At 38.0% G+C, this 20,679-nt stretch overlaps 2 pseudogenes; one reads left to right on the top strand and one right to left on the bottom strand.

Annotated features, from left to right (window-relative positions):
* LOC102907120 (vomeronasal type-2 receptor 116-like) overlaps positions 1-12,008 on the bottom strand; it is a 91,653-nt pseudogene extending 79,645 nt beyond the window's left edge.
* Positions 12,009-12,376: 368 nt separating this feature from the next.
* The window catches only part of LOC121820887 (vomeronasal type-2 receptor 116-like), a 32,703-nt pseudogene continuing 24,400 nt past the window's right edge, over positions 12,377-20,679 (top strand).

Raw genomic sequence — 20,679 nt, 5'->3', positions numbered from 1 at the left:
TCATTTGTGAAGTAGGATGTACACAAGGTCAACAGTTCAACCTCACATTGGTTGAGAGCAGTCCATGTACCAGAAACACCTGAATTTCACTAGTGTCCTGTCATGATTCAGGATTTTAAGTTCTGGAAATTGTTGACAGTTTTTTAATTCAGCTGTCCATTCTTCTTGGCTGTGTATATATGGTTTCATCTCAACATCCCCTTCTTCTCCACATCCCTCTATTAAATGCCAGTCTACTATCGAGAGGTGTGTGCTTTCAGCTGCTGTTCCATTGCACAACAGAAGCCATTGGCCCTCTGCCTGTTAAGCTGCCTTCGAAGAAAAGGGCACTGTAACTTTTCCAGATTGTGAAGGCCACTTCAGGGCTGGAGCCATATTGTCCTGGCCTCAGAAGATGCCTTTTGATAAAGCAATAACCACACTTGTTTTGGCAAGAATCAGTAGTCCTTTGTTTCGTGTTCTGTCTGTCCATTTTGTCCTGTTCATACGAGGATACTTTGTTGTCCAGTGACTAACTTTTGCCACAATGAAAGTTGACTCCATATGCAGTTTCTTCAATGCCCATATTTTCTCTGAAGCCCATTGGTACTGCCAGGAGCCGACATGTTTCAAAAAAGAAAAATTTTCTACGTTATTAAAACATTTTAAATGCCATATTCTGTAGCTCTCTGAAGGGTTTGAAGATGACCTGTCTAAAACATCTCTGCTCAATTTTTAAAACATATCTAATATGATATTGTAATGTCTATTCTATTGTAATGTCTAAGTACTAATTTTCATTTCTTTATATCCTAATAGTTGGTAATAATAACATTCAAGGATCAGAAATTTGCATTACATTGTTAAATGAATGGTATAAATACAATTAGAAATATACATATAGCATTTTCTAACAATATCCGTTTCAAATTTGTATATAATATAAAACAATCCAATCCAATGTGAAGTATTTAAAACTAGTAATTTTCTTTTTCTTTTCTTTCTTTCTTTTCTATTCTTTTTTTTTAAGAACCTTAAATCTAGTCCTTTTGCTTAGCCTTTTTCCTAACCCTTGACAATAATTTGTAACCAACGCCCCTAAATACTGAAAATTATCCCAGACCCAAACCCATTAAAAAGACCAAAAAACCACCCACTCCAAACCACCTCTTTGGGAATGTGGGCGTAGTATTCTTAAAATTGCTTCCTGCTGGGTATGGGCGTAGTTTTCTTTATCCTGAAAGAAAAATTTTAGGTTAATTGTCACATTCTAGGAAAGGTAACTATATTTTTCATTATCCAGTCTGTGTATAATGCCAAAGTTCAGGGTTTATCTCAAGTCCTTATTCATGTAGTCTTTGAGACTGGATCATCTCAGCTAGTCATCTCAAAATTGCTCTGAGCACCATGTAGTTCAAAGTTGATCTGTAGATGATGTTTGTCAGCTTAGTGATATTATTATTGTCCATGTGGAATTGTTGTTGTTGTGGGGCCTCATCTTCTTTCTGGAGACTTCAGTTGATGTTGGGCCTGGCCGTGATTTCCTGCAGAAAACTGATAAGAGACTCGAACACAAAGACATATATATGCAGCTAATTGAAGCTTTATTTTCTAGTATTAGTTAGTACTCTATATGACAATTCATATTTTAACAAAGTTTAAGATTTATATATATCTATATATCTATATATGTTAATCTTGTAAATTTTGATATAAAATTCATACTTTAAGAAAAGTTTAAAGAATCAGAATAGAATCAAATTGCTTAGATTAGTAATAGAATAGTCCCTTAATTAATTTGGCTTTTGTCCTGTCCCATAGCAGAAGATGGCTCTTTTATTCTGCCATGATACATGGAGTTTGCATTTTCCTTTTAACAAAATGCTTGAGTTTAAAGAAGGAGAGAACCATTCTCCAACTCCAAAGACAGCTTTAAATTTTAATTGAACTGGGACTATTAGAAGACCAATAGTGTTAAATCTTTAGAGAAAAGCAGAAACAAACATTTAGGAAGACATAAAATTTTGTACACAATATATACCCTTACGCCGTTTCATTCTGTTTCTTGGGATAGATGATTTGTCCCTTTTCTTCAGTTGTCTCATTTGTCTTGTGTTCTTCAGATTCCTTAACCTTCATTCTCCTAAAAGAAAAAAAACAAAAACCTTTCTCCAAGACTAATTTTGAGGATGTTCCTTTTTGGCAAATTATTATCTGATTAAATGGAAAGGCATGTGTTATTGATACAAGTTAGTTTAAATTGGATGCTCAGGCTGGTTGATGAACTATCACATCCTCTAAATAAGAGCTTTCTCTTGTTTAAATTGAACCTTTATCAATTTTGATGGTACCCACAGCTTATCTTCTCCTGTAGAAACAAAAGGAAAACCTTGTCCCCAATGTAATACATACCCTGGTTTTCATTCTGAGGTCAGCACATCCTTAAAGTATATAGGCTGATTTAATTCTGTAGTTTTTTCTATTATCCAATGTCTCTCTGCAGCTGTTGTTCCTTTCTCATTGGCATTCAGAAAAATCAAAGTTAGAAGAGCAATGTGCAGTCTATTTCTGGGCGTTTTTGTTACCCATTTCTGTTTATTTAGCATATCCTTTAGAGTTCTGTTTGATCTTTCTATAACTGCTTGACCTGTAGGATTATGTGGTATGCCTGTAATATGCTTTATAATGTAATAAGCAAAAAACTGTTTCATTTTAACAGAGACATATGATGGAGCATTGTCAGTTTTGATTTGTGCAGGTATACCCATGATGGCCATAACTTCTAGCAAATGAGTGATTACAGAATCATCTTTTTCAGAACTCAAAGCAGTTTCCCATTGAAATCCTGAATAAGTATTGATGGTGTGGTGTACATGTTTCAATTTTCCAAATTCTGCAAAGTGAAACATGTCCATCTGCCAGATTTCATTTCTCTGAGTACCCTTTGGGTTACATCCTGCTGGTAATGGCATTTGATTGTAGAAGGAACAAGTAGGACATTTCTTTACTATTTCTTTGGTTTGTGGCCAGGTTATGAAAAAATCCTTTTTTAAGCCTTTACTATTGACATGATGTTTTTTTTTATGAAATTCTGAGGCCTCCAGCACATTTCCTATCAATAATTTATCAATCTCACCATTGCCTTCTGCTAGAGTGCCTGGCAGATTATTATGGGATCGAATGTGAGTTATATATACAGGATGATGACTTTTCCTGATTGTATCTTGTAATTGAATAAATAGTGAAGTTAATTCTGAAGCATCATGGATAAATTCTGCAGTCTCAATATGTAACACCACTCTTTCAGCATACTGAGAGTCAGTTACTATGTTGAGAGGTTCTGAAAAATCCATTAATACCAACAGTATAGCATAAAATTCTAATTTTTGAACTGAATTATACAGACTTTGAACCACTTTACTTAAATTTTCCGATTTGTAACCTGCCTTTCCTTCTTTGGTGTCATCTGCATAAAATGTATGAACTCCAGATATGGGTTTTTGCCATACAATTGGAGGCAAGATCCAATGAGCTCTCTTTATAAGATCAATTCTATCGCTTTTTGGATATTTGCTGTTAATTTCTCCCAAAAATTTACTGCAAGCTCTTTGCCAAGGTTCACTTTCTGTCTATAATTTTTCAATGTCCTCCTTAAGTAAAGGTACGACAATTTCTGCTGGGTCTATTCCTACTAATTGACGACGTCTCAATTTTCCTTTGTAAATCAAGTCAGAGATTTTTTTCCCCATAAGTTTTTTATTTTTTATTTGTTTTATTTGACAAAAATATCCATTCCAATATAATATCTTCCCTCTGCATTAATATTCCAGTAGGAGAACGCCTAGAAGGTAAAATAACCAAAATGCAATCCAGCTTTGGATCAATACGGTCCACGTGCCCTTCATGCACTTTCTTTTCTACCAAGGCCAATTCTTTCTCAGTTTCAAGTGATAATTCCCTTGGACTGTTTAAGTCCTTGTCACCTTCTAAGGTTTTGAAAAAATTAGTTCATCATTTTTTATCCCAACAATAGTTCATAGATGAGAAATATCTCCAAATAATCTTTGAAAGTCATTAAGAGTCTGTAGTCTATCTCTCCTAATTTGCACCTTTTGGGGTCTAAATTTTTGTAGCTCTATTTAATATCCTAAATAATTAATAGAATCTCCTCTTTGTATTTGTTCAGGAGCAATTTGTAATCCCCAGTAAGGCAAAATTTTCTTGACTTCTTCAAACATTCTTTCTAAAGTATCTGTATTTGAGTCAGCTAGTAAAATACCGTCCACATAATGATAACTTATAGATTTAGGAAATTTTTTACTTATCACTTCCAATGGCTGTTGTACAAAATATTGGCACAGAGTTGGGCTATTCAACATTCCCTGTGGGAGGACCCTCCATTGAAATCTTTTAACTAGTTGAGAATTATTATAAGTAGGCACTGTAAAAGCAAATCTTTCTCTGTCTTTTTCTTGTTAGGGTATTGAAAAGAAACAGTCTTTTAAATCAATAACTATGAGAGGGCATCCTTTTTGTAACAGAGTAGGCAAAGGCATCCCAGATTGTAGAGAGCCCATTGGCTGAATTACTTTGTTAATTGCTCTAAGGTCTGTTACCATTCTCCATTTACTAGATTTCTTTTTAATAACAAATACAGGAGAATTCCAAGGGCTGGTTTATTCTTCAATATGCTGAGCATTTAACTGTTCTTCTACCAGCTCTTCTAAAGCCTGGAATTTCTCTGTTGTTAAAGGCCGTTGCTGGACCCATACAAGCTTGTCTGTTAACCATTTTAAAGGTAGAGCTGTTGGTGTCTTTGGAAGGTCATTAGTTGTTGTGCCCTGTTCTTGTATAATATGGATGGTGGGTGACCACTCATAAGAACAATACCTTCTAATATTTCTCTCAGTAACATGTGCTAGTTTATGATTTGTTTCTGAGATTGGAGGGATGTTAATCTGAGTATTCCATTGTTGCAACAAGTCTCGACCCCACAGGTTCATAATTATGTTATCTACATATGGTTTTAATTTTCCTCTCCATCCTTCTGGACCTATACATTCGAGCCATCTTGCACTCTGTTTCACATGAGATAATGTCCCAATTCTTAACAGATGAACATTTACCTCCTGAAGAGGCCAAGTGTAGCTGCCTAAAGCTTAAATTCAGCCACGTGTTCCCTCTTGAGCTGAGTCAAGGCTTGGCTCTGGCTTCTTTAAGCTCCGACCACGTGCATTGGCTTTACAGGCAGGGCTCTGTTAGGCAGGGCAGGTCTGAGTTGTTTGTAGCACCGGCTTTAAGCAAGCAGCGCACAGTTAGTCTGGACTGAGGCCAAGCAGAACTAGGCCTGGGCTTGGAAGTCGCCGCTGGGTCTAGGGGGCCGACCGGCTTGCCGCCCTTCTGGGAAAGCAGACCTGCGGCCAAGCCAAGCAGTTTTTAATGGATTCTTGTCACGTTGGGCACCAGATGTAGATGTAACCAACAGTCTTATTAAATAAGAAACACAGAACCAATGTAAAAGAGAAAGCCGAGAGGTCAGAGCTCAGAGCTAAAATCTCACCCTTCCTCCTGCAGTGTCCCAGCTTCCTGAAAGAGAGTTATATCCTGTCTGTCCATCTTTTTATAGTATTTTGTTCTGCCTTCTCATTAGTTGCAAACCCAAACACGTGACTGCCTCATCACTGTCTGTATGTACAGCCCCCCAGGTCTTAAAGGCATATGTCTCCAATGCTGGCTGTATCCCAGAACACACAGAGATCTATGGGATTAAAGGCGTGTGCCACCACCGCCACAGTCTTGCTATGGCTCTAATAGCTCTGACCCCTGGGTGACTTTATTTATTAACATAAAATCAAAATCACATTTCAGTACTATTAGAATACCACCACAGCAGATGGTATTCCTCCCCTGGTGAACACTACAGCAACTTCTCTGTAGATTATTGAGCACAGGTGGTGAGAGGGTTCCTATTCTGAAATCCATTCAGCATTAACTAAATATCACCTTGCATCCAGTTTCCTCTATCTTGAAGAAGATTATTGTGTCTCACCACAGGTTTTAATAACAATCTAATCTCTGATACCCTGTAATTCTTTAGAAATTGGTGTTTTTTGAAGTAATCAAATAAGAATAGGTTAACTGTGGATGTGCTTCATATTATTTGGTTTCTTTAATAAATTACAGCCTATGTCATGGCTTAGATAAAGAATAAAGTGTTGTAACAACAATGCAAGGGTGCCTAACGTTGTCTGTAGTGGATTCCAAGAGACAATTCTTTCTCCATCCATTTCAGAGGATAAAACACACAGTCAAGCTGTTTTATCCTGAGTGTTCCAGGATCATGTGGTCTATCCATCTTTTGTAAGAAGATACAAATTTTTAATTCTGTGTTACAATCATACTGGGAAAAGAATATCAGTAAATAAATTGGTGAGTTCATGAAAGATTGATTTTAAGAATGACATGCTTTATACAATTCCTTCAATACAATATGGGATGTTTGTTGTTGCTGCATTCCTCTTTGGAGTCTGAAATTAGCTGTTTTCCTTTAGCTCTCAGAACTCCATAATATGTGCTATGTTCAGTCATAAGTATCCTGAAACCAAATTCATTTATCAGTGTGAGAAGACAATGTGACTAGCTCCTAGACGTAACATGCTTGTTACATACATGAATGAATAGTAACTGTAGTTATATGTATAAGGCTTCAAAGAGATCAAGAAAATAAGTACTTTTAGCATAGAAAGGTGATTGTTTCATGATGCTCACATATAGTTGAGGGGTTGTGTATATTTTAGCATTAGATTTTATTCTTTTATTAGAAAATTTATATAATGTATTAAAATCAAACTCATCAAGATATAAATGAAAGTAACCCTCTACAGGCTAGATATGGTAACAACTGTCAAGGCAGGATATACCTTATCTGCAGTAGTGGCACAAATGTTATGTTGGTAACCAACTACTTTCTTACTGGATTCAAGGTGTGTTCAGAAGCCAGATATGCATGCCTGCTGATATAATCTGTCCAAGATTTCCAGGGGCAAATCACTTCTATTAATTATCTAAGTGAACATAATATCAAACAGTCCTCTAAATTCATCTCCATATCCCCTGGATAGTGCAACTCTAGACACAATTAGCAAAGCCCATTTGTGCGGTGGAGAGTTGTTAATACAGATACCCAGAAGTCATCAGATTGTGGAGAGTGAGTGACAGTAGAATGATCAGCCACATTTGGAAATATATATATATCAACCCACTGACATAGGCTCAGGGACCACCATGAAGGAAGACAACAAGTTTTCAAAAATCAGAGGTAAGGGATCACCTGATCAAAACAGTATCAAAATATGACTGCTGTACTCATGAATTAATACAGGCTGTGTTTGCCAGAACAAAGCCTGTAGGTGAGCAATGCATGTAAACAAGAATGGAGATGGGAGTGGCTCATTAATCCCCATGTCTGGGAAGCTACTGAACCGTGACAGCCTCCAGAGGAAGGAGAATCAGGTTTTATTAAAAGTATGGCACCTGCTAGATCAACCATGTTATAGTAAATGTCCTCACAGCCAGTAGTATATGGGCAACACATAGGGCACAGTGGCTTATATAAAATATGGAGGATAAAATGCTGGGGGCAGGGGAGGCGAGGGCTGCATCTGGGAGGACTTGGTGGTGGGTATGATGGAAATATGAGGGATTATATACTCAAAGTGGTAATCAAAGTATTATATAAAATTGAACCTCAATAAAGTGTATAGACATATGCAACACAACAAAACCCATAGAACACCACAGCACACAAAATAACATTATGAAATAGAAAGACAAGTTTGTCTGGAGAAAAATTTAAAATTCAATTCTAAGAGAACACAATCAGTAATTTCGTATTTTCAATAAGAGCTGAGTCTAATCATCTATGTTTTGAATTTTATATAAGGTATAGATTCTGGTTACTAATTTTTAATTATAGGGTTCATTTTTGTCAGTAACAGTTTTCGAATTCATGAACTCCTTTAAAGTTTCATGTCATCACAGTATCTCCTTCCCTCACCTCCCTCTCTGTCCTCGCTCCAACAAGACCCTCCCATTTCCCTGTGTTCTCACCCCCGATTCTATGTCCTCCACCACCCCCTCCAACCCCAGCCCGGTCAATGCAGATCCCATCCACTTCTCCCTTGCTGGGCTATCTATGTGTCCCTCCCTGTCAGCTAGCCTCTCTGAAGCTGTGGATTGCAGTCTGGCTATCTCTTGCCCTACATCAAGGGAGTGGGAAGAAGCAGGGTGCCGGGGCATCCTTCAGGAAACCACAGGAATGACCCCACGTTGGACTACTGGCAATGATGAGGGGGTGCCTGGACTGGTCCACTCTGATGACAGGTCTAGTGAATACCATAGCTGTCATCATAGAGCCTTTATCCAGTGACTGATGGAGGCAGATGCAGGGATCCACAACCCAGGGCCAGGCTGAGCTCTGTGAATCCAGTCATGGGAGAAAGGAAGGATTCTGAGGGCAGAGGGACTTTGAGATCATGATGGGAAGACATGAAGAGATGACATGCCACACTAGTGGAGACCCATGAACTGTGGAATAATGGCTGTAGAGCTCACATGGGACTGACCTAGCCCTTCTAGATATGGGAGACAGTTGTTTTGCTCGAACTGTTTGGGGGACACATGGGGTGGGGTGGGGGTGGGAGAAATCGGCATCCATCCCTGGTTCATGGCAGGCTTTTGGGATCTCGGTGCCTGTGGTGTGGAACCTTGCTCAGTCTTGGTGCAGTAGGGAGGGGCTTGGAACTGCCTGGGGTTGGTATTCCAGGCTCTGCTGACTCCCATGGGAGAACTTGATTTCTCGGATGTGGAGATGTGATGTGGTGAGAGAGGGCTGTGGGGGTGGGAAGAGGGAGGAGGTGGGATCTGTGGGTTGTACGTTGGGTGAGTAGAAAATTTCTTAATAAAAAAATGGAGAAAAAGAAAAAAATAATTAAATTAAATGTGAAATGGAGACCTTGGTTTCCTTAATTTCTCAGTAAAAATCCTAATATAAATATTATGTAGCTTTAAATAATTTCCTTTATGAGAGGAATTAGAATTCTCGGAACAGAAAATCTACAAATATAACCACATAAAGAACTTGAGGACTAGATGAAAAAACATGGAAATGTCCAGCCACCCTGATTTTTCTCAAATAAAAACATTAAATAAGTGTTACATGAACACAAGTATTCAGATGCCATGACTGTCAGATTGATAGTCAAGATGCTAATTAGTGGGTAACATTTCCAATATGGACACTTTGGACAAAGTTATTCATGTCTCAAGTAAGAAAGAATGAAAAGACACAGTATTTTATCATGCTACTTAAAATGACACTAACTTAGAACTTATAAATGACTTATATCTGGAATTTTTCCATTAAATATATTCAAACTATTGTTGGCAACGAGTACTGAAACCATGGATACTGGGATATTGAGTAATTATATTCTAGGGACTGGAGAAGCAGCTGATGAGTGATGAAATGTTCCTGTTCGCTTTGTTTCTCCAACTATAATCAATTGGTGGTTCTAGCATGGCTTCTAACTGCCATCTTAGCTGATCACCTTCAATTCTTAGCAACAACAGCAGATGTACTAAAATCTTATACCAATTCCAACAAGTTGTCTCGGTGGCAAGAGACACAGACAGAACTGAGGCTCTGAGACCAACCCCAGGATCCCAGAATGACAGGAGAGAATAGATTCTGAGAACTACCCTCTGACTTTCACACCCACACTTTAAATATCTTTAATTACACAGAAATGTGTGCATGCATGCAAACACACATACACACACAAATTAAAAAAAATAATAAAAATTCATACCATATTAAGAGTGTGATTTCTTAGTCTTGCAAAAAAACACCTACCAGAAAAATTGTTATGCTAAATGATCAAATGTTAACAATAAAAACAACTTGGCATAATTGGGAAAAGAAACTGAATTTCCATTATCTTCATTTTTACACAACACTCTAGTTTAATCAGGCAATGAAAAGAAAATTTGATTGTGAAGGGAAAAATAAAATTATTGTTATTTCCACGGGATGAAACTATAATGGTTAGAAAGTCCAAAATTTTTAACTAATCTAAAGAGTGAATGATGAGCTGAGCAGGTCTATATGACTTTCAGCATACCTAGGGGATATTGGAAATTCAATGCCACATCCCCAATAAAGTAAATATTAAAAAAAGATTATTGTTACATTCTTTAGTAACAAGATATAGCCAAGCCAGTAGGGACTCAATCTGCCCCATTATTAGGAGAGCTCATGAGGATCCCCCTGATGAATTTTAGAAAGTCTTCAATGCACTAGGTTTCTATACCATCCATCAACTGCTCCTCAATCAGCTGTCTCTCCCCAGACTCCCTTCCTCAACCCAATTTCTCTCCATCCTGCCCACCATTCCTGTCCTACCATCCCCAATCTATTCTATTCCTCCCCCTGAAAGATTCACGCATTCTCCCAGAGCCTTTTTTCTATACCTAACCTCTCTGGATCTATGGATTACAAGTAGGTTATCATTTATTTAATGGCTGATACCCACCCATAAGTGAACACATACCATATTTATTATGCTGGGCCTAGGTTACCTCATTCAAGATGTTTCTTTTTATCTAGCTCTATCCGTTTGCCTGTAAATTTCATGATGCAATTTTTTTTTGTTTTTTTGTTTTTTTTTTGAGACATGGTCTTTTTGTGTATCTCTGGTTGTCCTGGAACTTGCTCTGTAGACCTAGCTGTCATGAACTCACAGAGATCCCTCTGCTTCTTCCTCTTGTGTCCTGGGATTAAAGTCATGCACCACCATTGCCCAGTGATGATGTCATTTTTTAAAGAGCAGAGTAACACTCCATTGTGCAAATTTACCACATATTCTATCATATGACACATATACACATATGACATGAACTCAGAAGGCAGATACTTGTGCTGAGTAAAAAAATCAATAGTAAAATGAGTGACAAGTGTGGGTAATAAAGGAGCAATCACCAGTAAAGTACACTGGTACACACATATGAAAATGCCACACTAAATCCCATTATGTTATGCACTAATTTAAAAACTAACAATAATTAGTAGAAAGAAAGCCTTAATCCTGATTGCTGTCATCAAAACAGATTCAGTTTTGAAACATGGATTTTCTCATTTTCATATGAATGTCTACTCCCATCACATCTGTCAATATTCACATCTTACACAGTCTTAGGCAGCTCATCACAGAACAGGGGGCCATGCATGTGTTAAATGTTAATTTTTAAATATTCCACAAGATCCAGAGAATACCAGCCCTGTGTACCTCATCTCCAGTACTAAATAACATCTAGCATCCTCCACACCAACTAATTGCCTCACATTTGTGCTGCTTGCTCTGTATTCCACATCATCTAAAGGTGTTTCCTCAGCCCACAATCATCAATGAGCTCTCCCACTGGCAATACATATTCTAGAATGCAGCCACAATTATATGAGCATGACAACGGAATAAGAACAGCTTACACATTGAACACAGACTTTTTTCCCAGTACTGATGGCTTCTAAGCTACTGGACAGAGTGCTGCTTTGGAGTCACTACTCAATTTTGAGATAAGCATGAGCAAATAGATAATGAAGGATAAAGTTGAAGAAATAGGTCATCAGAAGGAACTGACTTCACAGAAGGAGGCCATGTGTTATAACCAAATACTCAACTTAGTTTCTCATGGAGAATGATGTACTGGGCATTTGTGGACATAGTATAAGCCAATAAATTTGTGGATTTGACCTGATTATTGGAGCATCACACAATGGAGAGAAGGGATACTGGTTGGTTATATGGTCTCTGTGACTAATGTAGCATGGGGCATACTGCTCATGATCTATGAATGGTGGATGCCATACACACAAGACTGAGTCTCTCTTATTTGCACTTGATAATAGAACACACACTGTGTCCACATGAACTCTGATTATCATGGGACATTTCATTTCTTTACCTTCCCATCTTACTGTCGATCTTCTGATATTTTCTGCTGAGATCATTTCTAAAGGTGCTCTAACAAATATCTCATTTACACTGTTCTGAGACCAATGTGCCCAACATTGCTTTCTCCCATGAGCCTCAATACCTAGGGATATGAGTTGATGTCATAGGACCTGAGGCTGAGATGTCCTCACATTATTTTCCAGCCCAAGTTTTTTATTTTTTTTATTTTTTGTTTTTACCTCTGCTGTGGACATCAACTGCAGAGTCCTAGGACAGAGAGTGCTTGACATTTCTCCAGGGTAGTGTAGCCACCTGGAGAGCAAGGCATCTCATTCACATAAGTGATCTCTTCAGTGGGCAGCAGACATAAAAGCAGATGTGTATACATGGTTATCCATTTGATAAACTGTTATGCACCCACAGACCACACTACCGGCTTAGAGATTTGGAGACAGGACATGATGCTCACTCTGCATTTCTTTTTCTGGATCCTGAACATCCCCCTCCTCATGTCCAACCTCACTCACCCCAAGTGCTTTTGGAGAATGAAGCAGAATGAAGACAAGCATGGAGAGGTGGTGACAGGTTGTGTCTTTTACCTTACTGCAGGGCAGAGCAGTGAAGTGCAGGTGGACTTGAAAAAGTTTTTCAGATATGCACTGGATGTGCTGTAAGTGTGTTTGCATTTTTCATGTAAATGTCATGATATATAATGCATAATATGTGTGAATGGGCAGAGCAATGCTGGGAGCTTCCGTCCTTTTCTCCTAATCTTATCTCCAAGATCTGATGCCAAATATGTTTTGATATTTAATAATCACTGTTTTCCCACTATCATGGTGTGAGACTTTAAAATTTTTTTCTAATTAGCCTCCATTTACAAGGCTGAAAGCCGAGTTAAAAACGGCATTCTTTACTTTGATCTATCATAGGCAGCCTTCCTTTTCACAGGTGCCATTGTGAGGTGTCCAGTGGTGTCCTAAGATAAGAAACTCCAGATGACTACAATGAGTTCAGTAGTCATAAGGCTCATTCAAGTCTCTTCCAGAGTCTGCTAATGTCACATGTATCAGTGTGTGACTCCTAGTACAGGGTCTCTAATATTTGTGCCACTACTCACTGGGGAGAGTATCCATGTATCCATTTAGTTAAGCTTTCAGGTATTCTGCATGGGATCACTCCACACCTCTGAAGCTGTGAGGAGAAGGAGAGCTGTCTACTGTCAAATACTTGGGTATGTCCTTTGTCCTTCCCTCACTTGAACACATGTACAGTCACAGGCTTTTAGGGATTACAAAGGCCAGATCTATCTCTATCTTCAAAGTCAAAAAGGGAATGTCTGCATTTCAAATGTTGTGTTTTCATTATGAAAACACTAGGACATCACTTATAGTGGTGACTGCTTACTCCCCTTCTCACTTAGTATAGTGGCAGGAGCTGCCGGTGGTAGCTGTCAATATTTGATAACTGGGATGGAGAGGCTACACACTGGGTGTTCTCAGCTACTATAAATGATGTATGTATCTGATGTTTTAAATCTAAATATTTTATTCTCTGATAATTACATTTACCTCTATTCTTTTTCTTGTTTCTATTTTTGTTAAGGATTTTTTTATAGACTTTACATACCAACCACGTATCTCCTTCTCTTCCCTTCTCTCACCGTTCCAGCTTTCTCCACTCCCCAAACCACTATTCATTCCCTTCTCCAATAAGGTGTCCTCCATGGGGGAATCAGCAGAGCCTGGTACATTCAGTAGAGGCAGGTCCAAGGCCCTCCAGCTGCATCAAGGCTGTGAAAAGTGTTCCATCTTTGGTAGTGTGCTTCAAAAGAAACCTTCTGCACCAGGGATGGCTCTTATTCCAACTGCCAGGGGTGCCCTTAATCAGATCAAGCTACACAACTGTCTCCCTTATGCAGGGTGCCTAGTCTAGTCCCATGCAGGCTCCACAGCTGTTGGGCAAAGTTCATTAGGTCCCACTAGGTTGGTGTGGTTTTCTCTGTAGGTTTCCCTATCATGATCTTGATGCCCCTTGCTCATAGAATCCCTCTTCTCTCTCTTCGACTGAAGTGCTCGAACTTGGCTTGGTGCTTGGCTGTGGATCTCCACGAGTGCTTTCATTAGTTACTGGATGAATGCTTTATGATGACAAATAGGTATTCACCGATGTGATCACTGGGGTAAGCCAATTCAGGCATCCTCTCCACTATTACTAGTAGTCTAAGCTGAGGTATTCTTGTGGAATCCTGGGAACTATCCTAGTACTCAGTTTCTAGCTATCCCTATGATGTCTCCGTTTATCATGGTATCTCTTTCATTGCTGTTCCACTCTGTCCCAATTCCAGTTCAACCACCCTATTCCCTTATGTTCTGTCAATTAATTTTTTAAAGGAATCATTTTCACAATATTGAATACATATATATATATATATGTGTGTGTGTGTGTGTGTGTGTGTGTGTGTGTGTGTGTGTGTGTGTAAGATTTGCCCATCTACTAATGATACATTCGGTCTTCATTATTTTAAAGTTTTCATTATTGATGTCCTTCAAGTTTTTATTAAGTTTATTAAGTTTATTTTACCATATTTGTGACGCAATTGTGAATGCAGTTTCCTTAATTTCTTTCTTAGCAAATGTGTTCTTTGTATATAGGGAAGTAACTGACTTTTGTGGTAATTTTGTATTCTGTCTGTAAATATTTTTTTGTGAAGTGTTTAGGATCTCAAATATGGAAGCCTATTGTTTGTTTCTCTTATGTTCTTTGATACGAAAAGAGGTTGAATTTTTGTCCCAAGTATTTTTGGCATCTTGTCAGATGACACTGTGATTCATTTCTTAAGCCATTTATGCAATACTTTACGTGTATAGATTTCCTTATCCTGATCCATTGTTGCATCTCTGAAAAGAAGCCTATGATCATTGTGAATGATTTAATCTAAGGTGTTCTTTAATTGGTTTTAAAAGTACTATATTAAGAATCTACAAATAGATGGTCATGATGAAGCATGTCCGTAATCCCAGCATTCTGGTGGCAGATATATGCAGTCTCTGGTGTGTTTAAGACCAAACTTGTCTATATAGTCAATTCCAGGATAGTCAGGGAGACATACCTGACACTGTCTCAAAAAGATATGAGTGTTTTATTAAATGATCATACAAAATTGTTTTGTATAAATCTTGTCTTGACATCAGACTGACATTGCCGTCATATCTATATGTAGATAGCAATTCAACCATTTCTGCTGAATGGAATAATTTAATTGCTTAATAGCATTGGTGTTGGTTATCTGAAGATTTATTTGCATCTGGTAGTGACTACTACTAGTCTGGTGAGTTTTTGTTTGGAAGAGGGTTTTTTATTACTGTTTCAATCTCAATCCTTACAGTAGAATTGTTTAAGGTGTGTGCCAGGTCTTGGTTTAATTTTTCTACCAGATACCTAAAGAAAATGCATCCAGAATGTCATTCAAACAATTCTCAGAAATTGAAAGGAAAGTACTAGAAACAATGATATTTAAAAATTGTTTCTGTGCTCAATGCATGAGTTGGGTGTTTGAAACCTGAGGCTTATGCAGAGACGCTTGGCTCAGCCTGGGAGGAGGGGACTGGACCTGCCTAGACTGAGTCTACCAGGTTGATGTCAATCCTCAGGGGAGTCTTTGCCCTTAAGGAGATGGGAATGGGGGTGGGCTGGGGGGAAGGGGAGGAGGGTGGGAGGAGGGAGAACAAGGGAATCCCTGGCTGATATGTAGAAATAAATTATATTGTAAAATAAAAATTAAAAAAACCTCAGTATGTCCCTGACACTAAAACCAGATAAAGAATCATCAAAACAGAATAATAGAAAAGGCAATTATAGGCAAATATCACTGATATACTTAAACCAATATTCTCCAGAAAATATATGCAATCCAAATTCAAGTATGTATCAGCAAGATCCACTGTGGAATAGTTGGCTTCATACCAGGTTTGGAAAGATGGTTTAACGTCAAAACCCAGTGAATGTCACAGATAGCTTTAGCAGACAAAGCAGACATTACATGATCACTTCAACAGATGCAGAAAAGGCATCTGACAACTACAGTATCCCTGAAACATTAGGGATAGAAGGGCAATGTCTCATTGGGATGAAGGCTGCACAGGACAATCCCACGTCCAGCATTACATCAAATGGAAGACAACCGAGAACTTTCCCTAAAAACACCAAAGGAGGAAAGACACTCATTCATATATTACAAAAGAAGTAAGTCTTGCTCATTTTCTGCTAAAACAATAATCCCAGAAAAAAGAACGGAATGAATCAAGAAAAGAAGTCAAACTTTTTCACCAGCAGATGGTATAAACTTGTACATGAGGTGGTCAACACTCTCTGAGTGTGTCTTAGACCTAATGAATACCATCAGGAAAAGAGTAGAATAGAAAATCAAGATACAAAATATCATTTTTGTGTACAAGGAATGATGATATTGAGAAAGAAGTCAAGAAAGCAACGACAGGAACAATAACTTCCCACAATAAAATACCTGAGAATAAATTCAAACAAGTCAAGGGTCTTCATGGTGAAGATGTTATAACAGTGAGGAAAGAAAGAGGAATCAATAGAAGATAAAACTATCTGACATGTTGATGTGTTGGCACAAACAGTATTGTACATTAATACTTGGTTACATTACAAAAATAATCTAAGAGTCTATGCAATCTCCATCAAAATTCCATTGAAACATAACTAAAAAAATAGGCAAAACAACCCAAAAGTTCCCATAAAAATCAGATTCCAGATAGATCAAGCAAAGATGAAGAAAGGAAACAATGCTGGAGATATCACAATGTGTGTGTTCCATCTATAACCTAGGGCAATATTAACAGAGGATCACAGTGCTAATTGTATATTGTATAAATATTTCAAGAAAGCAAAATGCAAAACTCATAATTCAGTTCCATGGGTATAGTCACCTGAGATTTGAAAAAGTTTTTAGCAACAGGCAGTGTAGAAGATTCAGTCTCCTCAACAAATATGGTTAGGAAACTGAACATTAAGAATTAGTATCTCAAATGCATATGAACATCAAGCAAATAATAACCAAATTTTAAAATGTGGTAAAGTATTAATCAGTGAGATCTCAGAAGATTAAACACAAATGTCTGAACATCACTTAAAGAAATCATCCTTAGCCATCTCAGAAATGCAAATAAAACTAGAAAATTCCTCTTATATCAGTCAGAGTGGCCAAGATTAATAATACAAATGACAGCATATGCTGGTGAGGATTCCAGGCGTGGGGAAAATTATCGATTACTTGTGGGGGTAAAAACATTTGCAGCCACTATGGAAACCAGTGTGACAATTCCTCATGAGGTTGTGAATCTACTTACTTCAAGATCCAGCTATGCTATTCTTGGACACATACTCAAAGTATTCTGCATCTTGCTACACAGTTACTTATTCATCATTTTCATTCTTGTTCTATTTATAACAGTTGGAAATTGTAAGCATCCTAGAAGCTCATGAACTAAGGAATGGATAATTATATCATAGTACATTTGAATTATAAGGGGTTATTTTTCAGTTGTAATAATGTTTTTAAAAAATAGGAATTCTTGAACATTGCCAGAGACCTACAGTCAGACCCTGTTCTATGTTTGGGGAATCCTACAGGAGAGAGAGAGAGAGAGAGAGAGAGAGAGAGAGAGAGAGAGAGAGAGAGAGAGAGAGAGAGAGAGAGAGAAGAGAGAGAAACAGAGAAACAGAGAACAAGGAGCGTAGGAGCCAGAGTGATCAAGGACATCACAAGAAAACCCACAGAAAATCTAACCTGGGATCATAGGGGCTCACAGAGAGGGAACCAACAACAGGGAGCCTGCACAATAATGACCAAGGTGTTCTGCATATATGTGAGAGTTTTGTAGCTTCATCATCTTGTGGGACTTCTTACAGTGGGAACAGGGTCTATCTCTGACACTGATGGCATTGTGACCCTACTTTTAATCCTGGGCAGCCTTAATGCAAGGGAAGGTGCTTAGTCTTCCTGATACTTGATATGGCATAATTTGTTGATAAGCATTGGAGGCCTGACCCTTTCTGAATATAAAAGTAGGAGGAATGCATGGGGGTAAGGAAGGGGTGAGATGGGGGAAAGTACTGGGATGAGAGGTGCTAGCAGAAATTGTGGTCAGGATATAAAATAATACATAAACTTTTAAAAAGGAATTCCAGAAATCCACATGTAATTATAGGAACTAGTGAAAATCACCTTGAGGAATGTACCTAAGAACCAAAAAAAAAAAGACAAATATATGTTTTCTTTAACATGTGACTATTAGCTTCTAAAACATTGATATTTGTGCTACCATCTGAATAACCACAGAAGTTAAGTATATAGTAAGGGACAGGGGGAGGAGAGGATCTAACATGAAGAGGAAAATGGAACACATTGTTATGGAGAGACACAGGGCAAACTAGAACTAGAAGATTAAATAGGGAGTGAATGGCAGAAAATGGTAAATGTGGGTGTGTTTAGAAGGACAACTCACACTCAAGGCCAGTTGAAAACTATTTGGAAACCAGCGACTTGGAAGGTTCCTAAAGTATTTACACATGTGAAGGAAATCTAAATAGAATTACCAAATAAAGTGGGGATTAGTGGATTAGTGCCCCAGCTAGACATTTTTTGCACTAAATATTTATCTAATGCTGGGAAGAGATTACATATCTTGGTGAGGGCATCCATGGAAACTACCAAACATCATTTGCTATTCCCAAGGCTAAGAATTACTCCACACTAGTTTCTGGTAAAGCTTTATTGCAAAACACACCACTTACTATTTCATTGAACATGGAGAAGTCCAGCTGGAAAGCCTTCACCATCACTGACTTGCATTCATGGTACTGGAAGGTATTCTGCATTCTACCAGAGGAGAATTGTAACTACCAATCCAGCTACAGACTTTGTGATCTACAAGTGACCTGCCTGCATGATACATAAGTACAAAAATAGAATAAATATTAGGGGTTTAACCAATCAATGTCTGACTGGATTTAAAGTCCGCTCCATGAAATGGAACTCGACCTGACATGGATAAAGATTCCCAGAACCTCAGTGTATATATGTCAAAGACATAGGGGAAAATATAGTACTATTATTCTGTTTAAGGAACTCAGAAACAAAAAGAATCCTAATAATATTCTGCTATACTCATTGATCAGTGCATCACTCAGCTCTCATCAGAGAAGAAGCTTCTTGTTGTCAAGATATCCCAGAAATCCACAACTGCACAGTGTGTGCAGAGAGTGAGGAGCTTTGGAGCACATTGTCTTCAGTGAGTTGTCTCATCAATTCCTTCAACTCAAGGCTCAGAGATCAATGTGGAAGAGGAGACAGACGGAATTATGAGTCAAAGGTGATGGATAACTCCAAGGAAGCATTGTCTTCCAGACACAATGGCACTGATGCATATATAAGCTCACCCAAACTGTGTGAGAATGCCCAAGACCTGTTGTGGTTCAAATGGTACAAGTTCAAATGATGTCTCATAATTGTGAGAAGCAACTGGACACCACATTTCACCCCTAAAAAGAAGCTATGTGAAACTTCTACCTGCTTTGAAAAGGAAAATCTGTTTTCTCCAGTGTAGTCTCACTGAGTACATTATTAGATACAATTTAGGACCAGTCCCATGCACAGGAGTGTTTCCATAACACAAAATGGAAAGAAAGGAATTTTTGTAGACTTTTTTTCTTAATTTTCTTCCCTTGGTCTTCTTTGTGTATTTGTTTCTTTTTCATTTTTTTATAATTATTACTATATTTTTATTTATTTATTTTCTTGATTTTACATTCCACCCAAAGGTTCCCCTCCCTTCCCTCTTTCTAGGTCCACCCTCCTTTATCCTCCAACCTCACCACATCCAATGCTCCTTCACTGTTATTCTTTAGATACAGGCAGGAATCCCATGGATATTAGTGAGTCCTGGTATATCAAGCTGCTTTGAGAGCAGGCACCCATTTTTCCACCAAGGTTGGATGTAGATGTAACAATCTTGTTAAATAAGAAACACAGAGCCAAATGCAGAGTTAAAAGCCCAATATGTCAGAGCAGTAGCTAAGAGCTGAGACTAAAAGCCCTTTCATACACTTGACTACCACTGCTGTCCTTCCCCTCAGCAAGAGACCTCCTTCCTGTGTATCTGTCTTTTTATTGACTTTCTGTTCTGACTTCTCATTTGTTGTAAACCCAAACACATGACTTCCTCATCACTGCCTGTCTATACAGACCTCCAGGTCTTCTATGGTTGGTATTGAGATTAATGGTGTGTGTGTCCATGCTGGCTGTATCCTTGAACACACAGAGATCTGTCTGTATTGTGATCGGCATTAAAGGTGTATGCCACCACAGCCTGGCTCTTGCTATGGGTTGCTATTAGCGCTGATACCAAGACAAATTTATTTATTAACATACAAATAAAATCACATTTCAGCACATGTAAAATATCAGTGTATTTCCCCCTTTCTATTTAAATAAAAAGAAAAAAGGAAAAAAGTTATAACTAATATAAGAAAAACTATATACAAAAATACAATAACTATATACCATATATACAAGCAATAAATACCTAAACAATGTCTAGTACATTTGCATTTGATCAATTCAGAGAAAATAATTCTATTATGTCTCCTATTTTGGTAAGTC

This window comes from Peromyscus maniculatus, chromosome 1 (genome assembly GCF_049852395.1).
Source record: "Peromyscus maniculatus bairdii isolate BWxNUB_F1_BW_parent chromosome 1, HU_Pman_BW_mat_3.1, whole genome shotgun sequence".
Lineage (NCBI taxonomy): Eukaryota > Metazoa > Chordata > Mammalia > Rodentia > Cricetidae > Peromyscus > Peromyscus maniculatus.
Note: the sequence above shows the minus strand (reverse complement) of the source record. Positions and strands in the feature narration are given on the sequence as shown.